Source organism: Puma concolor, chromosome B2, assembly GCF_028749965.1.
Source record: "Puma concolor isolate L17-30 chromosome B2, mPumCon1.1.hap2, whole genome shotgun sequence".
NCBI lineage: Eukaryota > Metazoa > Chordata > Mammalia > Carnivora > Felidae > Puma > Puma concolor.
In genome coordinates, this window is record NC_141671.1 from 54,544,905 (window position 1) to 54,571,479 (window position 26,575).

Here is a 26,575-nt window from a genome sequence, read left to right on the forward strand (position 1 = left end):
AGCCCTCCTGAGAACCATCCTGTTCCTATTGCCAGATTTGATAACTCCAGGGTCGTGCAGGAAAAATACTGGAAATACTTAAGGGTGATTCACAAACCTCAGGTGCAAAATAAAAGCTGTGTTCATTTAATTGCTTTACAATATCAAAGGAGGTTCTTTTATGAGTGTTAGGTTATGCCTGTGAACAATACTGTCCGCGAGCAAGAGATGAACCAGAAAAAGGTGTTAGTAAGAGCATGGAGGTGCCTTCTGTCCACCAAGGTCAGATAGTTTTATATTTTGGCTATATGAATCAGATGAGAATTTCTCCTCTGTCTCTAAGACCACCAACCTCCCCCAGTAATTAAATTAGTGTTTAATAGCAATGAAAGGAAACTAAGCCTGATAAATCATTCAATCCCTCAGATGTTCATTTGAACACACCTTCTCGTCCCTCCACTTACCTCCTTTGTCCTACATGAATACAAACACACACAGATAATGTGGGTACCACCTTCCATTACATCCATTACCTTCCAAATAATCTATTTTACTTAACTACTATCCATGAGTTACCATCCATGCATGTCTTTTATTTGCTTAATTACTTTTTCATTGATTCGGTGAATATTTATCCAGTGTCTAGTATGGGCCAGGTCCTTGGCTAGGTCAGCTAATCTCAATTCCACATACCTTTCCTGTGGGGCTCATTTACAAATTTTCTTATTAATATCATTCACTCAACAGGTATTGACTAAGCCCCAAGCCATCAAGAGGTAAGTTTGAATAGGTGGCACAGAACCAGGCTATTATTGCTTTATTCTACTTCCCTCCAAGTGTCTCAACTCTTCTCCAAATTCCTGCTATTACTGTGGATTCTTTTGCACAGTTGGACACAGCTCAGTGTAGCTGTCCCTCATGGAGCCTCCAGTCTCCAAGGCACTGAACCAGTCACTGGAGGGGAAAAACGAACAAGACACTATCCCTGCCCCTCAAAGCCTCCCCAGTCCAGCAGGTGACAATACTATGCTGTGCGGAGGGCAGTCAGAGAAGCCCAATCAAAGGCTGCAGGCAGGAAAGAAAGCAGGCTAGAAACATGTGTAGCTTGTACATTCTGTGACCAGGCCAGGAACTTAATACACATGACCTTGCATATGAACGATTTTACGATCACCATTCTACGTGTGAGGAAACTGAGGCTCAGAAGGGTGAAATAACTTACCTAAGTCTGTCTGACCCACAAGGCAAGAATGTTCATTCCTTTACACCAGACTTTCCCACAGTCGTCATAGCTCAACAGCCCTGCCTTCCGTATTCCCTGCAGCTTCTATATCCCAGATGCTCCCCAATGGGGAGGCTTCAGACACAGGACCACAATCTGTCAGAAAGAAAGAAAATGGGAGCTTTTATATGTCTTTGAAGAGAGTGACCTTTTAAAGGATAGTCACAATATGAAATAACAATGACAAAGTTACAGTTTACAAAGTCATTTATCATTTAATGCACACATGGTAAATGCTATGGGAGTATACTAAAAAAGGTTTTTTTAAAAAAAAATAGTGTGATATGGAAAAAAGAAAGAAACTTCACCCCCAACCACCACCAACATTATCATCATCGACCTAAACAAGCACTTGCTATGTGAGCTCTAGACTCCAAGAATACTTTCAGAATTTTATAAAAGTAAAATGTCCAGCTCTGCTGATACTCTTCCTCATCATGGGCCAAGAGAATGCTTTACCAGTGCTCTGTTAACTTATCTGTCTCCTTCTTTATCCCTGTTAACTTCCTGCTGCTAACTTGGAGTGGCACTTCCAAGGCCTATGAGGTGAGTGTGCTTGCCTCCAGATCTCAAACAGAAAAATTAAGAAATGAAAGAAGTACCCACTCCTTGTATCAATTGATCATGAATATGTGGGAGGCTGAGCACAGGTGTGAATCAGATGGCACCCAGACTTGGCAGATAAAGTCTATAATTAAATAACTCCAATACTCCAAGAAAAGGTCAAGTGTCATAAGTGGGTATGGAGAAAAAAATAATCTGTGAGTTCAAAAAGGAGAACTATTGAATTCTAGAAACTCTTAGAAAATCTTTAAAATGGAATAATTTCACTGTTGTTTTGGAAGATGACGTGAGTGGGTTTTTAGAATTGCTGTTTTCTAAGTGGTAAGTTTCCATTCTAAGTATTTTTGGAGGAATTCTAAAAGCCCTGGTGCCTTCAAATTATAGTTCCAGGAATGCCAAATAAGCAACTGTTGATTGGGGTCACACACAAAAAGTCTGTGTTCCCAGATTAGAGAAGCGCTTTAGAAAGACTTAGTATTGGTTGCCATCAAAATTGTATTACAATTATAGGTAGCAATGAAGATTTTCATGGAACCCTGAAAGAAAGAAGAAAAAAAAATTGGAAAATTTTAAGCTGGAGAGAGAGACATTAGCTCCTATTGGGGGTTGGTGGTAAGTTTCATTTTAAAATAAGATTTTATCATCTCTTACACACATGGTCTTTCTATAATAAGAGAAAGTAAGTTTAGAACAAATGTTCCCAGAGAAAAAAAAAGAAAATCACAAACAAAGGTACAAAGAATAGAGCCATTTTTCTATTGTTCTATTATTATGAAACATGAGAAGACCCCTGGATGCCAGATACCTGATATAAATGGTTCAAAGTGTGTCCAGCTTACGATGGGAAATGCTCCTCTGTGCTCAGACCAGAATGCAGAGCCTTGAGCAGCATGTAGACTTCTTCCAGATGCACTGATTACATGCTCAATTATGTAAACCAGATCCAGACACTTGTTTAGCTCACACAAGTTTCAATATAGGAAGGTTTCCCCAGAAATGTGTACATTGATGTTTCCCCAGAAATGTGTACGTTGATGTTAACCATCTTGCAAAGAAGGCTATCATCTGTACACAAGTTACCCAGATGATGGGTTATGTTCCTCCAACAAAAATGATCCTTCCTTATACAGTAAATAAGACTCCTTGCCATCCCAAACCATGTTGCAAACCTACTACAGGGCCACTGAGTTAATGAACTCCGGTTCTTAAAAATTATTTATGTCAATAATCCCCTTCATCACTATAAAAAAATAAGAATATGCTGTATCCACTTACCAGGCTACATAATAGCCTACTCATGTGAACTTTCTTCCCATGGCTTTCTCAGCAAAGATGTTGTTTTATGGATGAATCTCATTTAGAAAATTTTCCATGTAGGTCAGGAGAAACTTCTATTTCAATCCATTATAAACAATGTACTCTAACATTCATTGAATATGCTCAAATTTTTTGAAAAACAATTTAGCAATCTTTATAAAAGATCTTCAAAGATAAAAGCCTTAGCCCAATAAAATCCTCCTTTTAAGTATATGTCCCAGGGAAGTCAGAACGTGCCTAAAGATTTATGTGCAATGTTCTCAGTGTCATACTATTCACAAAACTGAAAAAAAAACAAAGTCCAATTTTTACCATAGTAAAAAATCATCATGAACCCATTGGTTGGAACAATATAAGTCATTAAAATGTTTTTTAACAAATATTTAATCATGTAGAGAAATTCTCATAATTCAAAGTTACAAGAAAAAAAATTAAAGAGGGAGAATAAAAACTCACTGGGAAGCCATCTCCAACTTCACAAATAAGTATAGGCATGAACCAAATGCATGCTTAGAATATACCAAGATGCTAAAAGTGTAAGAGCTCTATTATGAATAATTCTTATTTTCTTCTCTAACTTTCTTATATTTTAAAAGTATTTACAATGAACATGTACTAATTTTTTACAGGAAGACATAGACCAACACCATTTCTGTCAGTGTTGCTCAGTGATAGAAAAACAGGTATGATTGTTGGTGTGTGAGGGGACCACAAATAAGGAAAGAAGGCCAGTCTCCAAAAGATGAATGAAAGCCATAGAAAAATGTGAGCAGCCATTTGTAGCAGGAACCAATGTTTTAAATAAAGAGGCCTTGCTGAGGAGTATGCCTTAACTCAAAAATTCCAATAAAAGAGATGTAGTCTCAGGAAGGCAGAGCAGGGACACACACACACACACACACACACACACACACACACACTCACACATGCACACAAAACCTCCTCAGCTAGAGAGAGAGAGAAACAGAGAGAAGGAGAGACAGAGACAAAGAGACCTCAAACAGTAAAAGCAACAAGAGTGGCCATAATTCTTTAGGTCTCAGTGCCAAGCCAGGTGTTTCAGGAATTGAACTCCATCAACCTGTTTATAGTCTGCCCAGAAGTTCCATCTTCTGGCTAAAATCTGTCTACCCTACAATTTACCTACTCCAAAACACTCATCCTGCTCCATAATATGCCTTGTTTTTCCAAGTTCCTGGGTCTATGGTCACGTTTTTCCCTTCTCCCCTTCTCTTTGCCTTCAAACCAAGTCAGATTTAGAGAGGCATCTGGTCATTAGAAATTTTTAAAGTTCCCAGGTAATTTGAATGTGCAGCCAAATGTGGGGAATCACTTATCTGGTCTCTGTTCATTTCTATTTTTGTGTCTGTCCCCCTAGCACCACCCCTTACCATCTCCCACAAATTGAATCAATAAATAACAGGGACTTGTCCATTCATTCATTCCTTCATCCAATGGGTATTTACTATGTGCCTTTATGTGCAAGGCATTATTAATTTTCATATCTGACCTCCTTTGTCTCCTTCTTCCTGCCCATTCAACATCTAGCATATAGCTTGGCTTAGAATAAAAACTCAATAAAATTGTGTTTTAATTCACTGAAATCATCACTAGGGATTTCCAGCCCTTAATCACTGTCTTAAATCGCTCTTCTTTAAGAGTGTCAATTAGCTAAGGTGTCAGGCACTTAACTTCTTTTTAACATTATACTAACTTTGTATATTTTAGATCTGGAAAGGATCTTAAAATCCAACTGTCTCTAGGATACAACTCTAAGGATAGTGTTTGTTCTGAACAGTCCATCTCACACAACACAAGGAGTTCATACATTTAAAATGTAAGTACAATGACTTCACAAAAGAATATTTACATGGAAAGTAGAAACCTCATTTCTTTTTGGTTAGGATAAGAAGGAAACACGTGACAAAAAGGTGACATCTATTAAATTAGTGTAAAGTCTTCTCGAGTACTCACATGATATGGTATTTAACTGAAAACTCCTGAGGCTCCCTGTTCTCTATTGAGTAAAATCCAAAGGCTGTTCCCACTCTTTAAACCCTTCCTTCAGGGCCGTGCTCCCTCCCCTTCCAACCCCTCTCTCCTCCTCAGCCCACCTTCTCCTAAAGGCACTATTTGTAATAAAGTTTGCTAATCTCCCGAACATGGTTTGCTTACTCTTTTCTTCCCGCCATACACATTCTTCCCTTCTGGGCTCTCACATGAAAAGGGAATGGCAATACTAATTTTTTTTTTTTTTTTGCCTTTCCCCTCAGGCTTTCATACCAGCAGTTAATTAAATGTGGATTTCCACTAGCTCAATCTGTTTCAGGAAACAGAAAAGTCAAAAAGAGCAAAGGACTTAAAGTCTCCCTTGATAGGTCCTAATTAACTGGCCAATCAGAAATCATCCTAGTGTTTAGGCTAATAACTGTGCCCAGGTATGATTTCATGCAAAGTTTAAATAGGACATACTCAAAACAAGTTAGAGAAGAGGATATCCATAAAAGACGGGTTGAGGAGAGGTCAGTTTGATTCAAAAGTGCATGCATTTGAGCACTCTGCTGCCACTGAAGTTCAGTTACACATACACACGCACACGCACAAACATATGTACACACAAGTACAAGTGCACACATACATGCACATGTCCATACACACAGAGAGACACAAACACATACTTGCACGTGTCTGTATACACATACACGCAGATACATACTAACATACTTGAAAAAAAACACACATATACTACTCAGACATAGCTGCACATATCCATATCCACACATATGCACATGTACACAAATGCACATGTATTCACACTCTTATTTTACCTCCCAAACAAAAGTCTAAGTTCCATGAGGCTGGTACCATGTCCTCTACTTGTAAATTTCCACAGCACTTGGCACTGAGCTGAGCCCACATGAAGTACTCAACAAATACAAGTTAACTCAAAACGTTTACATAATTTTCTACATTGGTATGTCTAAATTTACTAATCATTTGACCTTCTTTATATAACTTCATATCTTGTTTTTCCCAACTGAAAACTGTGAAAAACCCCTACTTTTCTCATAAAATTATAGGGATGCTCAAAGCTCATGATCCTGGAGCACATGCTCTTTTGTAAAGGGGAATGCAGGTTTGATAAGGTTCATAATCTCATCAAGTTCTATACAAAATAAGACTGGAGATGAAAGGAATGTTCATAGAGAGAGATGGAATAATCTGAGGAGCAGGAAGTTTAGATTTTCTTTTCTGAAAAGAGCAGCCTTGTTTTGTTTGCTTTTTGGCTTTTACGTGTTTAAAGATAATGCTGATTTGACTTTAGTGTTCCATGTTACAGTATCATACTAATTGTTCTTAGGGAAAGAAGGAATAGAAAGTGGCAGAATTATTGAGGACATTTCAGGCCTGTGAATGGATTTGCATGTTAAGAGAAACCAAACACGATGCTTGGATTGAGGCTCAAATACACATGAGACATGACATTAAACCTGATCCACAACTACATCTAAGCCCTTCAAGGCTACTTGATATACTTGAAGCAGAATGTTTTATCATAAAGCTGTATTTTTCAAACTCTTTTACATTGTGGCCAGGCAGTGGGAAGAATAATGCCCTCCTACAAGTCTACACTCTAATATTCAGACCTTGAATATATGAGGCTAAATTCAGGACCTAAAATAAGTGACAAAGCAGGCATCTTTACCCAGCAAGCACCTTATAGGACTATCTTTTCTCTCCTAAGGTTATCTGAAAATATGTGGCTCACAAATCTTTTAATAGTCTCTGACACCTAGATAAGCCCACAGTAGATGCTCAGTAAATATATCTGAATGAGCAAACAAATGAGCAAATAGATGAAGAGATGAATTTGGTTGACCTTAGCACATCTTTTAGATCAGGATTTTTCAACCTCGGTACTATTGATATCTTGAGCGAAACAATCCTTTGTTGTAGGGGACTGTCTGTGCATTATAGGATGCTTAGTAGCATCCCTGACCTCTCCCCACAAGATGCCATTAGCATCCCCCACCAATTGTGAGAATCAAAAATGTCCCAATCGGGGGTGCAAAATTGCCCCTGGTTAAGAAACTCCACTTTAGAACAAAGGTCCTCAGCTATGGTTGCATGTGAGAATAACTTAGAAAGACTTTCAAAAACCCAAGGCTTAGACCACACTTCAAATTAATCAAGTCAGACTCATTCAGGGTGGCATCTAGTCATCAGTGGTTTCCAAAAGCACTCAAGTGATTCCCATATGCAGCCAAATGTTGAGAATCACTTCTCTAGCTGCTCACTATTAACACTGTGGTCTTTGGACCAGCAGCTGGGCATTACCTTGGGAGAAATGGAGAATCTCAGGCCCTACCTGAGACTCAGACTCAAGACAGAGTCCAGGCAGGAGACAGAAACCACACCAATTATTTAAACAGTGAGAATTTCATATAAAGAATTGTTAACTGGAAACTAGATGAGGATGGCAGAGTGGGAAGACGCCGAGCTCATCTCCTCCCGCAGACAAACCAGAACTACAACTACTTGCAGAACGAGTATCTCTGATAACTGGAGATTAACAGAAAAGACTTCACACACAACTAAGGACATAAAGAAAACTCACACTGAGATGGGCAGGAGAGGCAGAGACACAGTCTAATCAGGATGCACATCGTTGGAGCAGCAACCTGCAAATGAGAGGGCTATCACAATCATAGAGACCCTCCCTGACAAATGAGGGGTCTGAGCCCAGCATTGGGTTCTCCAGCCCAGGGGACCTGTACCAGGAAGTAGAGACCCGCTAAGGTCTGACTTAAATGAGCAGGTCTTTTGTCCAGGAGAGCTGGAGAGCAGCAGGAAACCAAGACTTTGCTCTCCAAGGGCACAAGTACAATCTTACTCACTCTAAGTCCCAGTGCAGAGGCAGCAGTTTGAAAAGTACCGTGGTTACACTTGAAGGCGAATCACTGACAAATTTTAGGGCATATGCCAAAGGGGCAGGGATCTGTTAGAATATTGTCTGATGGAAGGACTGGCAGGCATCTCTTTTTTTTACTCCCCTTCCACCTACCTGGCCTGGCACTGGTGGGAGCCATTTCTTATACTGTCCATGTGCTGTGCCAGCACCACTGGCTCTGCCCTGGGGTTCCCCTGCACACTCACCCTGCCCAACCTGCCTACCCCAGCCAGGGCACTTCTCGAGCAGTTCCCTGCCCCATCACACCCAGAGGAAATAAAGTCTAAATAAATAAGTAAAAAGATCAAGGAAACTAAGAGGTAGTTCTTTGAGAAGATAAGGAAAATTGATAAATCTTCAGGAAGATTCATTAAGAAAAAAAAGGGGGGGCCTGGATGACTCAGTCAGTTAAGTGTCTGACTCTTGATTTCAGCTCAGGTCATGATTTCACGCTTCATGAGCTCGAGCCCTGCATCAGGTACTGTGCTGACAGTGCAGAGCCTACTTGGGATTCTCTCTCTCTCCGCCCCACCCCCGCCCCTCTCCCACTCATTCTTTTTTGTCTCTCTCTCAAAAATAAATAAATAAACTTAAAAAGAAAAAAGAAAAAGAGAGAGAGGGCCCAAATAAACAAAATCAGAAATCAAAGAGAGATTACAACCGATACCACAGAAATACAAAGGATCATAAAAGACTACTACAAATAATTATATACCAACAAATAAGACAACCCCAAAGAAATGTATAAATTCCCAGAAACATGCAATCTACTAAGACTGAATCAGGAATAGGAAATCTGAATGGATTTATCCCTATTAATAAAATTGAATCAGTATTCAAAAATTACCGACAAACAGAAGCTCAGAACCAGATGGCTTCACAGGTGAATTCTACCAAACATTTAAAGAGTTAATACCTATCCTTCTCAAACTATTTCAAAAAATGGATAAAGAAAGGAAGGCTCCCAAACTCATTCTATGAGGCTAGCATTACTCTGATACCAAAACCAGACAAAAACACCACACACACACACACACACAAGAAAATTACAGGCCAATATCCCTGACGAACACAGATGCAAAAATCCTCAACAAAATATTAGCAAACTGAATTCAAACCACATTAAGAAAGGATCATATACCACAGTCAATACAAGGAATCCCTTGTATTCCAGGGATACAAGGATGGATGGTTCAGTATCTGCAAATCAATCAACATGATCCACCACATTCACAAAAAGAATGGTGAATATCATAAATCATATGATCATCTCAATAGATGCAGAAAAAGCATTTGACAAAATTCAATATTTGTGATAAAAACTCAATAAATGTCAGATATGATAAACCCACAGCTAAAATCATATTCAACAGTGAAAAGCTAAACGCTTTTCCTCTAAAATCATGAATAAAACAAAGATTCCCACTCTCGCCATTTTTATTCAACATAGTGTTGGACGTCCAAGCCACCAGCAAGCAGATAAGAAAAAGAAATATAGGCATCCAAATTGGAAAAGAAGTAAAACTGTCATTGTTTGCAGATGGCATGATACCATGTATAGAACCCCCCCCCCCCCCACCGAGACAGCCAAAACATAAGAGACTGTTAAAAACTGAGAACAAACTGAGGGTTGATGGGGGGACGGGAGGGAGGGGAGGGTGGGTGATGGGTATTGAGGAGGGCACCTTTTGGGATGAGCACTGGGTGTTGTATGGAAACCAATTTGACAATAAATTTCATATATTAATAAAATAAAATAAAATAAAATAAAATAAAATAAAATAAAATAAAATACGGTAATATAATAAAATATTGCATCTCAAAAAAAAAACCCACCAAAAAAACTACTTGAACTAATAAATGAATTCAGTAAAATCACACAATATAAAATTAATATATAGATTATATATAATAGATTTGTATTTCTATGTACTAATAATGAACTACCGGAAAGAGAAACTAAGAAAACAATCCCATTTACAACTTATCAAAGAATAAAATATCTAAGGATCAATTTAACCAAGGAAGTGAAAGACCTATGCTCTGAAAACTAGAAGATAATAATGAAAGAAATTGAAGATGACACAAATAACTGAAAAGATATGCCATGCTCATGGTTTGGAAGAATTAATATTGTGAAAATGTCCATATTACCCAAAGCAATCCACGGAATCAATACAATCCCTATCAAAAGATCAGTGGCATTTTTCACAGAGGTAGAACAAGTAGCCCAAAACTTTGTATGGAAACACAAAAAACCTGAATAGCAAAAGCGATCCTGAAAAGGGAGAATAAAAGCTGGAGGTACGATACTCCCTGATTTCAAGCTATACTACAAAACTACAGCGATCAAAACAGTATGGTACTGGCACAAAAACAGACACATGGATCAATAGCATGGAGTAGAGAGAGCCCAGAGAGAAACCCATGCTTACATGGTCAACTAATTTTTGACAAAGGAGGCAAGAATATACAAGGGGGAAAAGACAGTCTCTTTAGTGAATGATGCTGGGAAACCTGGACAACTACGTGCAAAACAATGAAACTGAACCACTTTCTTACACCAAAATGATTTTTGAGTTTATTTTTTTATATGGTGTAAGAACAAAAAGAAAACACTAATTTGAAAAGATATTTGCACCTCTTTGTTCATCGCATTATTTACAATAGCCAACCTATCGAAGTACCTATCAATAGATGACTGGATAGATAAAGGGTAGTATACACACACACACACACACACACACACACACACACAATGGAATATCACTCAGCCATAAAAAAGAATAAAATCTTGCCATTTGCAACAACATGGGTGGATCTAGGGGATATTATGCTAAGTGAAATAAATCAGACAGAAAAATACCATATGATTTCACTCAAATGCAGCATCTAAAAAACAAAACAAATGAACAAACAAAATAGAAACAGACCTATAGATACAGAGAACAATCTGGAGACTACCAGAGGGTAGGAGAGTGTGGGAACAGGCAAAATAAGGGAAGATGAAAAGGTAGAAACTTCCAGTTATAAAATAATTAAATCACAGGGATGTAATGTAAAGCATAGGAAATTTAGTTAATATTGTGGCAACTGTGTATGATTTAGCTAGATTTAGTGGTGATCACTTCATAATGTATATAAACATTGAAGCACTGTGTTGTACACCTGAAACTAATATAATAGTGTATGACGTCTACACTTTAATCAAAAAAAAAAGTTTTTAATTGTTCATTAAATTATTAAAGTTGTTAAGTAGGTAATTGAAAGAGTAAAAATAAAGGTCAACTATATTAGGGAGATAACAACTGCAGAAAGCAGTGACCGCCTTTAAGCTTAGGGAAATACAGGAAAGAGGTTGAAACCTCTGACAGGGGAGTTGCATGGCCAGTGCTGGGGTCTCTGAAGGGCACAATGAAGTTCATCTTGAGAAGGCTGGAAAAACTGAAAATTGCCACAGTAAGGACGCGCTGCTCCCAGATGGGAGAAGCACTGCTGAGGTGATGTTCACAGGGGCAGCAAGTAGACAGATCCTTTCTCCCTCCTCCAGCTCTGCAGTCTCCCTCTAGTGCCCCAACTGGAAAAGTCTATCTAGCATGGAGCCAGCTGGCAAAGCATAAATGTGGTTTGCAGAGTCCAGCCCTTGCAACACCAAGGGGAGCTTGAAAGTGTGGGTTTGGAGTTGAGAGACAATAGTTTAACAAAGGCACATCCACTGATTCAGAATCTGCATTTTAGCAAGATCCCCAGGGGGTTCCCATGCACATCAAGGTGTAGGAAATCCTACTGCAGAGTCTGTCACTTCTTTTATCAATCCTGACTTTTAAACAAGTTACCTTAAACAAGTTACAAGTTAGTCAGTAGCTTGGCGGCAACCCCCTACTTGCAAATAATCACAATGCCAATGGTGTATTATTGTGGTTTTATACGTCTTATTGTCTCATATGTCAAGGGAGAAAGAAATGAATTCAGGCTCTGTGTTCTCTTAAAAACTCAGTATTTCCCTCTCTGTTTTTTCCCCTTCTAGTTCAAAGTATTACAAGCAAAAGCAAGTCGGCATTCTTTTGTTTCTTAGTACTTCCTTAAATGGCTAAGTAAAATCCAAAAACTTCAAGTGTGCAATTAATATCAACACAAGAGCCCTCAAGAAGATTCTGGGTCCTTTAACTCACCAGGGGACCAGTAAGTCTGAGAACTGAGTATTTCTTTACCACACAGCGCCTCAGCTTCTCTCCGGGAAAGAGGCTGGAGTGTCTCACTCCACCAGGCATCTGGCAAATGTGCCTTGTTCACCACAAGAGATACCAGGTGGGAAAGCATGGCGGCTCAGTGCCCACACACGGACGCAGCTGAAGAACATAACTGGTCCGCAAACGTCCTCCTCCAGAGCATCAGCATGTTCTCCATAGCATCACCTTGGCATAGCCAGCACGTTCCCAGGACAGGGGGTTTATTTGTGAACGTTCCTGGTACGCTTCTGCCACCCAGTGGACATCCTTAACTCTTATGCTTGGACTTCAATTGTGAAGTCTAGCGTTTTGAATTTATTTAAAGCTGAAGTATAATCGTTCCTAAAAACTGCCAATCTTTTTAATAAATGCATTAGAAAGTTATTTTAAATGGAATATATTCACACATGTGGGCAAGTGTAAACAACATATGCACACATATTCAATTTTACATAAATGGAAATTTATAGTATGCTTTTATAGTGAGAACACAGCTCATATGAAAGTGTGAATGAAAACAAAATGACTTTTTTTTTCAAATGTGGGAAGATTCTTCATAGTTCCAAAATACACTAAGATCAGAGTTCCATATATAGGTACATGTTCAGTTTTTACGTTCAAACATTATAAATTCTCTTTCAACTTTCGCATGAAGTAAAAAAATCAAGTAACACAAAAAGTGTCAAGTATTTTGATTCAAAGGTTCACATTTGTTACAGGCTTGCCAAAATATTTTATTTTATGAGATTGTTTTGTTTGTGTATAGGGTTATTTTTCTCACATATTTTATCAACCATGGATTCTGAGATTTTTAAGTTCTTTAAGACAATCCATGCGAAATTTAGGGATTATTCTGAATGTGGATGAGTAAATTGATGAGTAAATATGCTGATAAAATATTATATGACATTCTTCAAAGAACAACAAAAAATTGTAATTCCTAATAATCATGTATTTACTATGTAGAAACTAGAAGGCCAGATGTCTTACATTAAAAGGGGGGGAACCTCAGTTTTAAATCATCTTATGAATTTATTCATGATTTTTGATAATTAATGAAATAAAATATGAGATTATAGATAAAGACCCTTCTGAAAATTTCATATCCTTAGGCAACTCTGACTCCATTGCTAGCAAACATATTATAGAAATCCTGCTCTTGAGAAAAAAAAAAAAAAAATCACAGAAATTTAAGAAACATTAAGAAAAGTTTAAGGAGATAGAGAAAACACATGAAAGCTATTTGATTTTTAAATTTCATTAAAATAAAAAAAAAGTTACATGACAATTTCCAAGCAGTTAGCTAATTATGCAAAAATGATTTCAGGCATTAGAAACTAGCATGAAAAGGGAGAAAGGTTTTTACCGTGTTATGTTATGTTTCAACTGAACTTGAACTATAACAGCTGAGATGCACCAGCTCCTTTTGGAATTTATCCTGGTTCATTGCAAAGTGCATATGGCAAAAACTGCATGTGGTGAGTCAAACTCAATTAAAATAAGACCAGAAAATTGATTTGAAATGGCAATTTAGTTGAACCAGAACTGGACCCAAATTATTTTGTTACTCTACCAATCAAAATCATTCCAAACTCCTATCTTCACTTTACTAAACTAAATAAGGCTATCATTACAATTGCATTTTGATGTTGAATCATACAAAAAGGCAAGATTAAATTAAGTAGCAATTTTCTGCTTCCTTTATGAGTTCACTGCAATGTGTGAGGGCTTAACATTTTTTGCCTTTTCAGTCAAAATGAAAAATCAATTAATAATCCACAGCACAAGAGTTTGTAAAGGGTTGAGAAACAATGCATATCAGATATGTGATTTGTAAATATTTTTTTCCCATTCCACAAGTTCCATTTGTTTTGTTTTGTTTTTGCTATAGAGTTGTAGGAGTTCCTTATATATTTTAGACATTAAAGGGGGGTTGTTAAATTATGTAAAGCTTCAGTTACACTAAATGAATATCCTTGTTCTGTCTCCACAGCTTTCCTTTTCCAGATTGTCATATGGTTGTAATTATGTAATACACAACATTTTATATTAGTTTCTTTTTCTTAGCAATATGCATTTCTATGTCTTTATTGCAGCTTGATAGCTCATTTCTTCCTATCACTAAATAATATTCTATTGTCTGGATATACCACAGTTTATATATTCATTCATCTACTAAAGGACTTCTTAGTGCTTCTAAGATTTGGTAACTATGACAAAAGCTGCTGTAAGTGTTCACGTGCAGGTTTATATGTAGACATAAATTTTCAACTCGTTTGTGTAAATACTGAGGAGCACAATCGCTGAATCATATAACAGCATGTTTAATTTTCTAAGGAACTGCCAAACTACCTATCATGGAGGCTGTATCATTTTGCATTCCTATCACCTGTCACTTCCTATCCTCACCAGCATTTGGTGTTATGTGTTTTGGATTTTAGCCATTCCGATCGGTATATAGTGGTATCTCATTGTTTTAATTGGCAATTTCCCAAATGACAAATGATATGGTCATCTCCCTGTTTATCTTCTTTGTTAAAGTGTCTGTTCAGATCTTCTTCTCATTTTTAAGATTGGATTATTTTTTTTACTGAGTTTTAAGAGTTCTTTTTAAAGAAAACCAAAGTGGGAGGTATCATAATCCCAGACTTTACCTCTACTACAAAGCTGTAATCATCAAGACAGTATGGTATTGGCACAAAAACAGACACATAGACAAATGGAATAGAATAGAGAACCCAAGATTGGACCTACAAATGTATGGCCATTATCTTTTGGACGTTTTATAGCTTTTCATTTTACCTCTAGGCCTATGATCCACTTTGAGTTAATTTTTATGAAACTCTGTGTCTAGAATCTTTTATTTTTTCCATATGTGGACATACAATTGTTCCAGCACCATTTGTGAAAAATATCCTTTCTCCATGGAATTGTCTATGTCAAGGATCAATTGACTATATTTGTGTGAGTCGATTTCTGGGCTCTCTGTTTCACTTATGTGTTTTCTATTCTTTCATCAACACCACATTGTCTTGATTATTATAGCTTTATAGTACATCTTTTTTTAATTAATTAATTAATTAATTAATTTGAGTACGGGCGCCTGGGTGGCTCAGTCGGTTAAGCGACCGACTTCGGCTCAGGTCATGATCTTATGGTTGGTGGGTTCAAGCTACACATCAGGCTCTGTGCTGACAGCTCGGAGCCTGGGGCCTGCTTCAGATTCTGGGTCTCCCTCTCTCTCTGCCCCTCCCCCACTCATGCTCTTCTCTCTCTCTATCTCAAAAATAAATAAATGTTCAAAAAAATTATTTATTTATTTGAGTATACTTGACGCTTTATAGTAAATTTTGAAGTTCACATGTGTTAATCCTCCAACTTTGTTTATTTCCTTCAATATTTGACTGGCTATCCTGGGCCTTTAGCCTTTTTATATAAACATTACCATCAGTTTATCAATATCTACAAAATAACTTGCTAGGATGTCCAGTGGCCTTGCACTGGATCTATAGATCAACTCAGGAAAAGCAGACAACAACATTGAGTTTCCCAATCCATGTGTATGGAATATCTATTTATTTAAATCTCTTTTTGTTTTTGTTCATCACAGCTTTACAGTTTTCCTCATATAGATGTTAGATATATCTTGTTATACCTATTTTTCTTTTCTTTTTTTTTGTACTAATGTAAATGGCACTGTGTTTTCAATTTCAAATTCCAATTGTTCATTGCTGTTATGTAGGAAAGTAACTGCCTTTTGTGTATTAACTATGCCTCTTATAAACTTGTTATAATTCCTTATTAGTTCTGGAAATTGTTTTGTTATTCTGTAGGATTTTCTACATAGACAATCCTATCATCTACGAATCAAAACATTTTTGTTTCTTCCTTCCTAAATGGTATCCTTTCTTTCTTTCTTTTGTTCTTTCTTTCTTTCTTTCTTTCTTTCTTTCTTTCTTTCTTTCTTTTTTGGACCTACTGGATTAACAAGGACTTACAGCACAATGTTAAATAGGAGTGGTGAGACATCCTTGCCTTACTCCTGAGCTTAGTGAGAAAGTATCTAATTCCTCACCACTAAGTATGATTTTTAGCTGTAGATTTTTCATAGATTTTTTTATCAAGTTAAAGATGTTCTATTCTCAGTTTGCTGAGATCTTGATTTACTTTAATTAATATTAGTATGTTTCAGCATTAAACTCAGTAATATATGTCTTAAAGTAAGGTGGGCAATATATCATCTTTCCTTTTCTAACCTAAAACTTCTAAAATAAGAGTATGCCCAACATACATCATATTTTTAAATGAAGAAAAAAAATGATAATCCAAATAACTTCCAGTGGGTGTAGATAAGTAGCAATGACATTTTCCAGTCTTGAATGAAAACTATATTTAAGCAAAATAACCCTCCAATTTTCTTGGTCAAAATCACTTCTTTAAACCATTATGTATACTAATGATTTTAAATTTTTGCCTATGACACTTAGCTATGTCTCCAATTACCTCAACACATATAATAATATTTTTAAACTACTATCATGTTCCCTCTAATTTTCTCAATACAATCATAGGTGCCATGTGCAGTAAACATCCAAAGCAATTTTATAATTTTTATCATTGGCTCTGGATTGTTTACAGATACACTGTACATTATGCCAAATTTCTCCTTGAGACAATATCTGGACTGTTTCTGTTATGGTAAACCAACACTTGAGAAAGAATATACCACCACATGGATGGCCAGATTGAAAACTTCATGTGAAATTCCCACAATACTAACCACCAAGAAGAGCTCTCTAGAACAATAAACTACTCTTACATTTTATCCTCACAAAAGTAATTCATAAGTGTCCATAGAACACTTAAGAAATGCTTTACCACAGGCATTAAATACAAGAAACAGATTACAGGAATGAAAGTATGACATGTTTTATCAAAGTGAGGATATATTTCCAAAATTACTGACTTATCTAGCAATCCAAAGAAGGCTCAACCTTAGCTATTACCATCCATGAGATATCTAAGACCCCTTTGAGCATGTACTCATTTCTTGAATTTTCACAGTCAACAGAACTCTTGTTGCAGCTTGATAATACAGCCTACTACTATATTAAATTGCTAATCTCCCATAGAGATCCAATATGGATCTCAGATATTTTCTAATTTTTAAAGAGGGGGGAATTAAAAACAAGTTGAAATGACAATATACATGGGTAGAAAAATGACTGAGTACAGATCAAGTTTACAATGAACCTGAGTTATGCAGAATGAATATAATCTTGCACAAGTGAAAACTAGTTTCTATCATTTTCTACCCTTCAAAGTCATCTCAGTAAATTCCCCCCAAAACCTTCATATCTCAGAATTTCCTTCTAGTTATCCATTGTTTTGTTTATTCTCTTCAGCTTAAATAAGGTGAAACCTGAGATTACTTTTCACTGACCTTAAAACTTGGTTAGTAGCCATCTGGCCTTACAAAGATGGGCAGGTCCCTGTATGTGAGCCAACATACATATTTTTACTTTGCTTAATATTCTGTCATGTTGTCAAATAATTCTAATATTTGAAAAGAATGGTCAAGAAGAGTTATTTACTATGTTCTTTCATTGACTGCAATTTCTTTTTATTTGGCTTCATGGGCAACTGGTTGGTATAACTCCAAAGGATAACTTAGTTTTTTATTTATGGCAACCTGAAAAATAAAGTCCTCAAGAAACAAACATGATTTATAATGACGATAAAATGAGATATTGGGAAATAGGAACAAGTTATACACAATGAAGTTATGGTTCTCAAAAGGTCACAATGCTGTAGACTGATGGCCTCTAAATACCATTACTATGACTCAGAATGTGTCCTTTGAACAGCTGAACATTATGTTACAGTTAGGGTTTAAAAGTTGGGAGGCTTCTATTATTTTACCCTCGGTTAGGCCTCAATTCTGCAGTGTGCATTCTTCAGGGGTACACATATCTCCAGACCTGCAAAAGGGGCAAATGGAAGTAAGTGAAATCCTAGAAAAGAGTAAGAATATCTGGCTCAAACACTCAAAAGTTGTGTTAGTGTGAGCCAATTTTTTGGTTTTCATGACATTCATTTTATATTATGGAAGCAATATGAATGCTAAAAGAAAAAAATAACTTGCACACAGTTGTTATCAAACACAGACAGATTAGAAGGGGCCAAGTCTAATGGCAAGGGAGGCTGTGGCCACAATTCATGAAAGAGATGATGGTGAGTAGAACTAATGCAAGTCCACAAGTTTGGAGAACGGCAACAGACTGGAGATGTATTTAACTGGTAATATCAACAGGAATTGACTTTTAATTGGGTGAGGTAGGGAAGGGCCAAGTATTGTTCCCAGGTGTCTGTCTTGGACAGTTATAAACTTAGGGTGTCTTTCTGTGGGAGAGTGAGCATAGGACATGGAATAGATTGGACAGTGGGATGGCAGAGGGATGAGAGTTAAAAGCAGTTGGTTTTATTATGCCTATAGAAAACCCATATGTGCAATTGGAAGCTGGATATATGGTCTGAGGAAGAAGGAGAAATGGTGTGAAAATAGTAATGGAGAGTGAGGGATACCATTCCACCCTTAGCCCTGAGTCTAGGGGGTTGGTTGGTAGGTGATATAATTCAAGGTAGAACCAAGTTTTATTTTATTTTATTTTATTTTATTTTATTTTATTTTATTTTATTTTTTATTTTTTTTTCAATATATGAAGTTTATTGTCGAATTGGTTTCCATACAACACCCAGCGCTCATCCCAAAATGTGCCCTCCTAAATACCCATCACCCACCCTTCCCTCCCTCCCACCCCCGATCAACCCTCAGTTTATTCTCAGTTTTTAAGAGTCTCTTATGCTTTGGCTCTCTTCCACTCTAACCTCTTTTTTTTTCCTTCCCCTCCCCCATGGGTTTCTGTTAAGTTTCTCAGGATCCACATAAGAGTGAAACCATATGGTATCTGTCTTTCTCTGCCTGACTTATTTCACTTAGCAGTTCCATCCATGTTGCTACAAAGGGCCATATTTCATTCTTTCTCATTGCCACGTAGTACTCCATTGTGTATATAAACCACAATTTCTTTATTCATTCATCAGTTGATGGACATTTAGGCTCTTTCCATAATTTGGCTATGGTTGAGAGTGCTGCTATAAACATTGGGGTACAAGTGCCCCTATGCATCAGTACTCCTGTATCCCTTGGGTAAATTCCTAGCAGTGCTATTGCTGGGTCATAGGGTAGGTCTATCTTTAATTTTTTGAGGAACCTCCACACTGTTTTCCAGAGTGGCTGCACCAATTTGCATTCCCACCAACAGCGCAAGAGGGTTCCTGTTTCTCCACATCCTCACCAGCATCTATAGTCTCCTGATTTGTTCATTTTGGCCACTCTGACTGGCGTGAGGTGATATCTGAGTGTGAACCAAGTTTTAATTAAGGAAAGGAGGTAAAGGAAGTCTTTAGAGAAGAAGTTGGGGATGTGGGGAGGTTGCTGTTATTAGAACTCTTTTGCTACAGCACAGGTATCAACATACCATCACTTCACGGACATCAAACACAGAGACCAGAAGCAGACAACTAACCCTTTCGTCTTTGCATTTACATTTGCTCTTTCGGAAATATTTGGCACTATAGTTTTATAGCATTTATAGTTTTATAGCATTAGTTTATGCAAAAACATAGTATTCAATTTTAAAAATGCAAACCAGAACCTCTTCTTAGAAATTCATTACCTTTGGGGCATTTGGGTGGTTCAGTCGGTTGAGTGTCCGACTCTTGATTTCGGTTCAGGTCATGATCCCAGGGAAGTGGGATCAAGCCCCATGTTAGGCTCCATGCTCAGGGCTTACGATTCCCTCTCTCTACCTCTACCCCTCTCCCCCACTTGTGTTCTCTCTCTCTCTCTCTCTCTCTCTCTCAAAAATAAAATAAATATAAATTTAAAATTTAAAATTTTTATTTATTTATTTTTGAGAGAGAGAGAGATAGCACAAGCTGAGAAGGGGCAGAGAGAGAGAGGGAGACACAGAATCTGAAGCAGGCTCTAGTCTCCGAGCTGTCGCACAAAGCCCAACACAGGGCTAGAACCCATGAACTGTGAGATCATGACCTGAGCTGAAGTCGGATACTTAACCAACTGAGTCACCCAGGCGCCCCCCAAAATAAAAATTTTTAAAAAGAAATTCATCATCATAGAGCTTGAAGAAACCTTAAAATCACATAACTCCTTGAAACAACTTGCATTCAAGGCCATATTATTAAAGTACAGATTTCTATACCGTCATAAGTAAAAGAATAAAATAGTTTTATTCATGTGCCATTGGAGATAAAAATAACATCATCTTTGGAGCACCCGGGTGACTCAGTTGGTTAAGTGGCCAACTCTTGACTTTGGCTCAGGTCATGATCTCATAGATTGTGAGCCCCTCATCAAGTTCTGTGCTGACAGTGCAAAGCCTACTTGGGATTCTCCCTCTGTGCCCCTACCCAACTCACGTGCACACACACTCTCTGTCTCTCTCTCAAAAATAAATAAACTTAAAAGAGAATTTTTAAATAAAACAAAAATAAAAAATTTAAAAACTTCATATTTTGTAATATCTGGGAGGGGATCATCAATGTGGAAGGCAAGAAAGTTGCTTACATTTCTCTGACCTGACACTTTTTTTTTTCTTGACGGAATGCTTCACAAATTTGTAGGTTATCCTCATGCAGGACCATGCTAATCTTCTCTTTACAGTTCCAATTTTAGTATTTGTACTGCTAAGTGAGCACTGAACTGTCACTTTTAGCTCTGTTACCTTTAGCAATTCATTTGATCCACAGACCTCCAGCTCCAAATATGGAGCTGAATTCGATCATTTCATAGATTCTGTTCAGCTAAAAATCTTTGAGTCCACAAAAGGAATAGGCCCACAGAAACTTTCTTCTTTAGAACAGTGGCACAACAGGGAATTTCAGCTCGACAAATTTTAGAATGCTAAATTTGGATTTGGAAAATTAGAAATTGATTTTGTTTATTCCTCCAAATATTTAACTTGTATATTCATAGATAAAATACTGTGACTCAGATACACTGAATGGTTCCTGGTAAAGACCAAAAAAAAAAAGGGGGGGGGGGAAGAAAGAAATACAGAAAGATGGAAATGCATAAAGATATATCACACGTGTTAATGACATATAATTTTAAAATAATAAAATTATCATCCTCCTCCAGCCCAGCCAAATCTGATAATGCATACTTTTGTTAATACATTTAATACGTTGAGGAATATCACTTATAATCACTGTATAAAGACAAATATGAGAAGATAGTATTTTAGTTCCCAAAGAAACATTTCATATTTTCATATTTTATGAAACCATATTTTATATGGCTTAATGTTTTCTGATTAGACTTTCATCTTCAACAACATCTTTTATCTCAGTTCTAGTGTAGGCTTCACTTAATTATGCCTATGAAAAATTTTCCCTCAGAATGTCCCCTAATCCTGAACTTTCTCTAAGCTCCTCTTAAACTGAGTAATATATGTCTTACCTTAACATTATTTAATATGTTCCTTAAATAATAAGAGTAGAGTTTGGAGGTTTCCACTCATATTAACTCATATTTCCCCTGTGGTTAAGAGATCCCCTTTCTCTACTCCCAAAAAATCCAAATATTGTTTTAATTTTACTTGCATTCTCATATATATTTCCACATTGTAAGCTATTTTCTAAAATATGAATCAAAGTAATAGGAAAATTAAACAAATCTGGCCAGCTTAGCATTTTCCATATTTAGTTGTTATATTTTGTCCTTCAGAACAAAATTCCACATAAGGTAAAGAAAAGATAGTAAATATCAGAAAGATTATGGAGCCGCCAAAGTGTGCAGGAAGCCGACATGAATATGAGGAAATTCATGAACAAATCTGCCCAAATGTGTTTATAAGTGATTAAATTAATGAATAAAATGATATGGTTCTGGAATTGCTTGAAAATAATCAGGGTTGGGGGTGAAGGTGGGGATAGGGAGTGGGGAATAGAGTAAAGATTAAACAATACTATATGTCATGGGATGATAGTTGTTTAACATGGGTGATGGGTACATGGGGTCTGTTATATGATCCTTTCAACTTTTGTGTACGTTTAAATTTTTGTAGAAAAAATATTAGTCTGTTACACTAAATGCTTAATTTATAAATAATTAAACTAGGCATTTTTTATCCTGAAATATCTTTTTAAAAAAACCATACTACAGTAAATTATTCACTCATTAAATATAAATGTTTAATAAAGTAATCATAGATTTTTATACACTAGCTTCCTTTATCAAATAATGTATTAATCTTAAAATGTGCTGGCGACGTTTTGGAGTATATTCATCAAACATAAGCTAATAATTATCATTCTACCTTTTTTTCTTTTTATTTCCTAGAGAATTACGCAAACAGGTTTGGCTTCCCATTGCTTTCTTATTAGCTCAAAACACACTGAGCTAAAGTGAACAGACCAGGGTACAATTATTCAGTCTGTATTTGATTGGCAACTGATAAGCACTGCCCCCAAATCTGTTCCATGGGTTGACTGATTGGTGAATATTTAATCCACGCAGATGCTCAAAATTAATTTGCTGCATCAGGACTCCCCTTGATGCTTTATTCACTCAGCATCTATCAAATACTCTCTCTTCTTTTTTTAACCTTAACCAACTCATTCCAACAAATATATTTTGAGCACCTATAGTGTGCAGGCCATGGTTTTAACCTAGGAATTATACTAAGGCTCATTTGCTGCTCATAGAAAAGGACTCAGAAAAGCACATGGGAAACTATAAGACAAAGCAGAATAAGAACAATACTACTTCAGAATGCTTACATCTTAATCCCCCAAACCTGTGAATATGTTACCTTACATAATAAAATATACTCTGAAGGTGACATTAAATTAAGGATTTTGAGATGAGGAGATTATCTGGATTATCCAGATTAACACACTGTAATAAACAAGGTCATTATAAGTGAGAGGAATACAGGAATGTCAGAGATTTGAAGATGCTATGCTGTTGGCTTTGAAGATGGAAGGATCCATAAGTCAAGGAATGCAGGTGACTTCTGGAAGCTGGCAAAGGTAAGGAAACAGATTGATTCATAAAGCACAATCCTTCTAATGCTTTGGTTTTAGCCTCATAATACCCATTTTAGAGTCCTGACCTCCAGAAACTTGAGACCTTCAGAACTTGATTTATGTTCCTTTAAGCCACTTTATGTTTTTAAGTCACTAAGTTTGGGGGTAAGTTGTTACAGCAGGAATAGGAAACAGACAGATAGGAACAAAATTACTTCTGACTAGAGACATCAGGAACAGTTTTCTGGAGGAGATTAAATGGAAATATAACAGAGATCTCACTTCTGCATCCTTTAGATCTGTACTGTCTAGTACAGTAGTCACTAAATACATGTGACTAAATTTAAACTAGAACTAAAAATAAAATTTTTAGAGGATTTACGATGGCATAGAAATAGGGGACCCTAAGCTTGCCTTGTCCCTCAAACACAAGAAATCAATCTGAGAACTGAGAGAACAAACAGCATGTCCACAGTAGAAAAATGACCACTTCATGGAAAGGAGGCACTGCGGAGAGTGGATGTGGGGGAGAAAAGAGCTGCAGGTGCTGCAGAGGGGAGGGAGCCCTGGTCACGGAGAAAGGAGCAAGAGAGAGAATAAGAGTGAAAACATGCACAGGGAATTGTACAAGAAAAACTTCCCCAAAACCATTGACTGGGAAAAGGAGAGGGGGTGACAATTGCAAGTTTTTATAAGCAACCGAACTCAAAGTCTGAAGTTGTAGAGTTCTGCACCATCACCAATGTCATACCTGGCAGGATTCGTGATGCTCTGGTGGGGAAGAAAGGCAGAGACCCTGGAGCAGGCAGCATGGTCTGAGGATCCCGTGGGTCACAGGTGGACAAACAGTTCCTCTTCTTGGAATGCATTTGGGAGTGATGGCACAGCCTCTTCAGGGACAAAAGACCCAGTGGACACCATTGAGCTGCCTTGTTCACTAGCATAGGAACAGGGATGCTGGCTCAAAGCAGTAAGCCTTGGTGCCAACTTTCTTTTGCACTTTGTCATAAAATCAAAGCTGCTGCTTGGTCTTATGACAATTTTCTGGGAAAAACAAACACTGTTTGTGCAGCAAGACCCTCCTCCACAGGACCAGAGTGGGTCCATGCCACGGGGGTCTCCGAAGTTTGGAGTTTTGAAACCCAGCTGCACCTGAGATAAAATACAGGGGTGCTGTGCCGTCTGGCAGGCAGAGAGCTCAGAGGCAGGCAAGGTGAAGGCAGATCTTGTGGAAGCCAGCTACAAAGGGGGGTGATTGTTTGCTCTTCTGTGAGGGCTTCCTGAGGAGTGGCAGGCACACAGTCCTCACTCCCAAGACAGATATGAGAGACAGCCAAGCCATTTCCCTCCACAACACTGACCAACTTCTGTAAGCAAAACAGCAATGCCAAGTGGAGCTAGAGCTGCTTACACCTGTGCCCTGCAGGTGCATCTCTACTAGGTCAAATCCTTTGAGAATCAGCTCAGGAGGCCCCACTCCACCAAAGACAGCACAAACCTTTCATACGCCCCAAGTTGAAGGATCATAGGTGCTGAAAATCTTCAGCTCTAGGGGTAACAGGATCTAGCTTCCTTTGTTTTTGTATTTTTTTTTATGGGATACAGAAAAAGGAACTTTTAAATTTTATTTTATTTTATTCTTTACTTTTTACAATTTTTTGGATCTATCCTCTTTTAACAAGCAGACCAAAACAGACCTAGGATTTAGCTTCCCTTTCCTTTTTTTTTTTTTTTTTTTTTTTTTTTTGACCTCTTTTTAATATAGCTATCATTCTCAGGAGCAACCACAAACAAAACAAAATAAAACAAAGAGAGTGTCCCTGACAAAATGACAAGTGGAGGAATTCACTCCAAAAGAAAGAACAGGAAGAAGTAATGGCCAGGGATTTAATCAATGCAGATATAAAGAAGATGTCTGAACTAGAATTTAAAACAATTATAAAGACACTATCTGGGCTTGAAAAAAAGAAAAGCATAGAAGACAATAGAGAATCCCTTACTGCAGAGATCAAAAAAAGAAAAAAAAAACTAGTCAGGCCAAAATAAAAAACACTATAACTGAGATGCAAACCTAAATGAATGCCAGGACAACAAAGATGGATGAATCACAGGGATAAATCAATGATGTAGAAGAAAATGAGAAAAAATGAAGCTGGAAGGAAGAGGGAAATAAAGATATTGGATCATGAATGTAGACTTAGAGAACTCAGCAACTCCTTAAAATGTAATAACATTCATATCATGAAAGTCCCAGAAGATGAAAAGCGAGAAAAAGGGGCAGTTTTGTTAGAGCAAATTTTGCTGAAGACTTCCCTAATCTGGGGAAGGAAACAGACAAAGAGAGCACAGAGAACTTCCATTAAATTCAACAAAAGTCAGCCATCATGAAGACATAGTCAAATTCACAAAATACTTAGACAAGAAGAAACTCCTGAAAGCAGCAAGAAAAAAAAAATCCTTAACCTACAAGGGAAGACAGATAAAGTTCACAGCAGACCTATCCACAGAAACCTGATAGGTCAGAAGGGAGTGGCATGATAAATTCAATGTGCTGAATGAGAAAAATATGCAGTCAAGAGTACTTTATCCAGCAAGACTGTCATTCAGAATAGAAGGAAAGATAGTTTCCCAGACAAATAAAAACTAAAGGAGTTCGTGACCACTAAACCAGCCTTGCAAGAAATATTAAAGGGGACTCTTTAAGTGGGGGGAAAAAAGACTAAAAGCAATAGATTACAAAGGAACAGAGAACATCATCAGAAACAACTTACAGGCTACACAAAGGCACTAAATTCATATCTTTCAATAATCACTCTGAATATAAATGGAAAAAATTCTCCAATAATAAGACAAAGGTTATCAGAATGGATAAAATAAAAAATAAAAAGACCCATCTATCTGCTGCCTACAAGAGACTCATTTTAGACCCAAATATGCCACCAAATTGAAATTGAAGGGATGAAGAGCCATCTATCATGCTAATGGACATCAAAAGAAAGCTGGAGTAACCATACTTATATCAGACAAACTAGATTTTAAAGAAAAGACTGTAACAAGAGATGAAGAAGGGCATTACATCATAATTAAGGGGTCTATCCATCAAGATATTACATTATAAATATATATGTCCCCAACTTG

The 26,575-nt window shown here is 37.2% G+C and overlaps 1 protein-coding gene and 1 non-coding gene across 2 annotated transcripts in view; both read right to left on the minus strand.

The window, feature by feature from the left end:
• Positions 1-1,220, minus strand: part of COL21A1 (collagen type XXI alpha 1 chain) — a 210,861-nt gene extending 209,641 nt beyond the window's left edge. Inside the window, exon 1 of the mRNA XM_086707105.1 lies at positions 1,202-1,220. The gene's annotated coding sequence lies outside the window, so the exon portion shown is untranslated. The remainder of the gene's footprint in view (positions 1-1,201) is intronic.
• Positions 1,221-20,998: 19,778 nt separating this feature from the next.
• Positions 20,999-21,103, minus strand: LOC112862979 (U6 spliceosomal RNA). Its single transcript, XR_003223833.1, has one exon. It is a non-coding gene; the product is annotated as a U6 spliceosomal RNA (small nuclear RNA).
• Between the last annotated feature and the right edge of the window lie 5,472 nt (positions 21,104-26,575).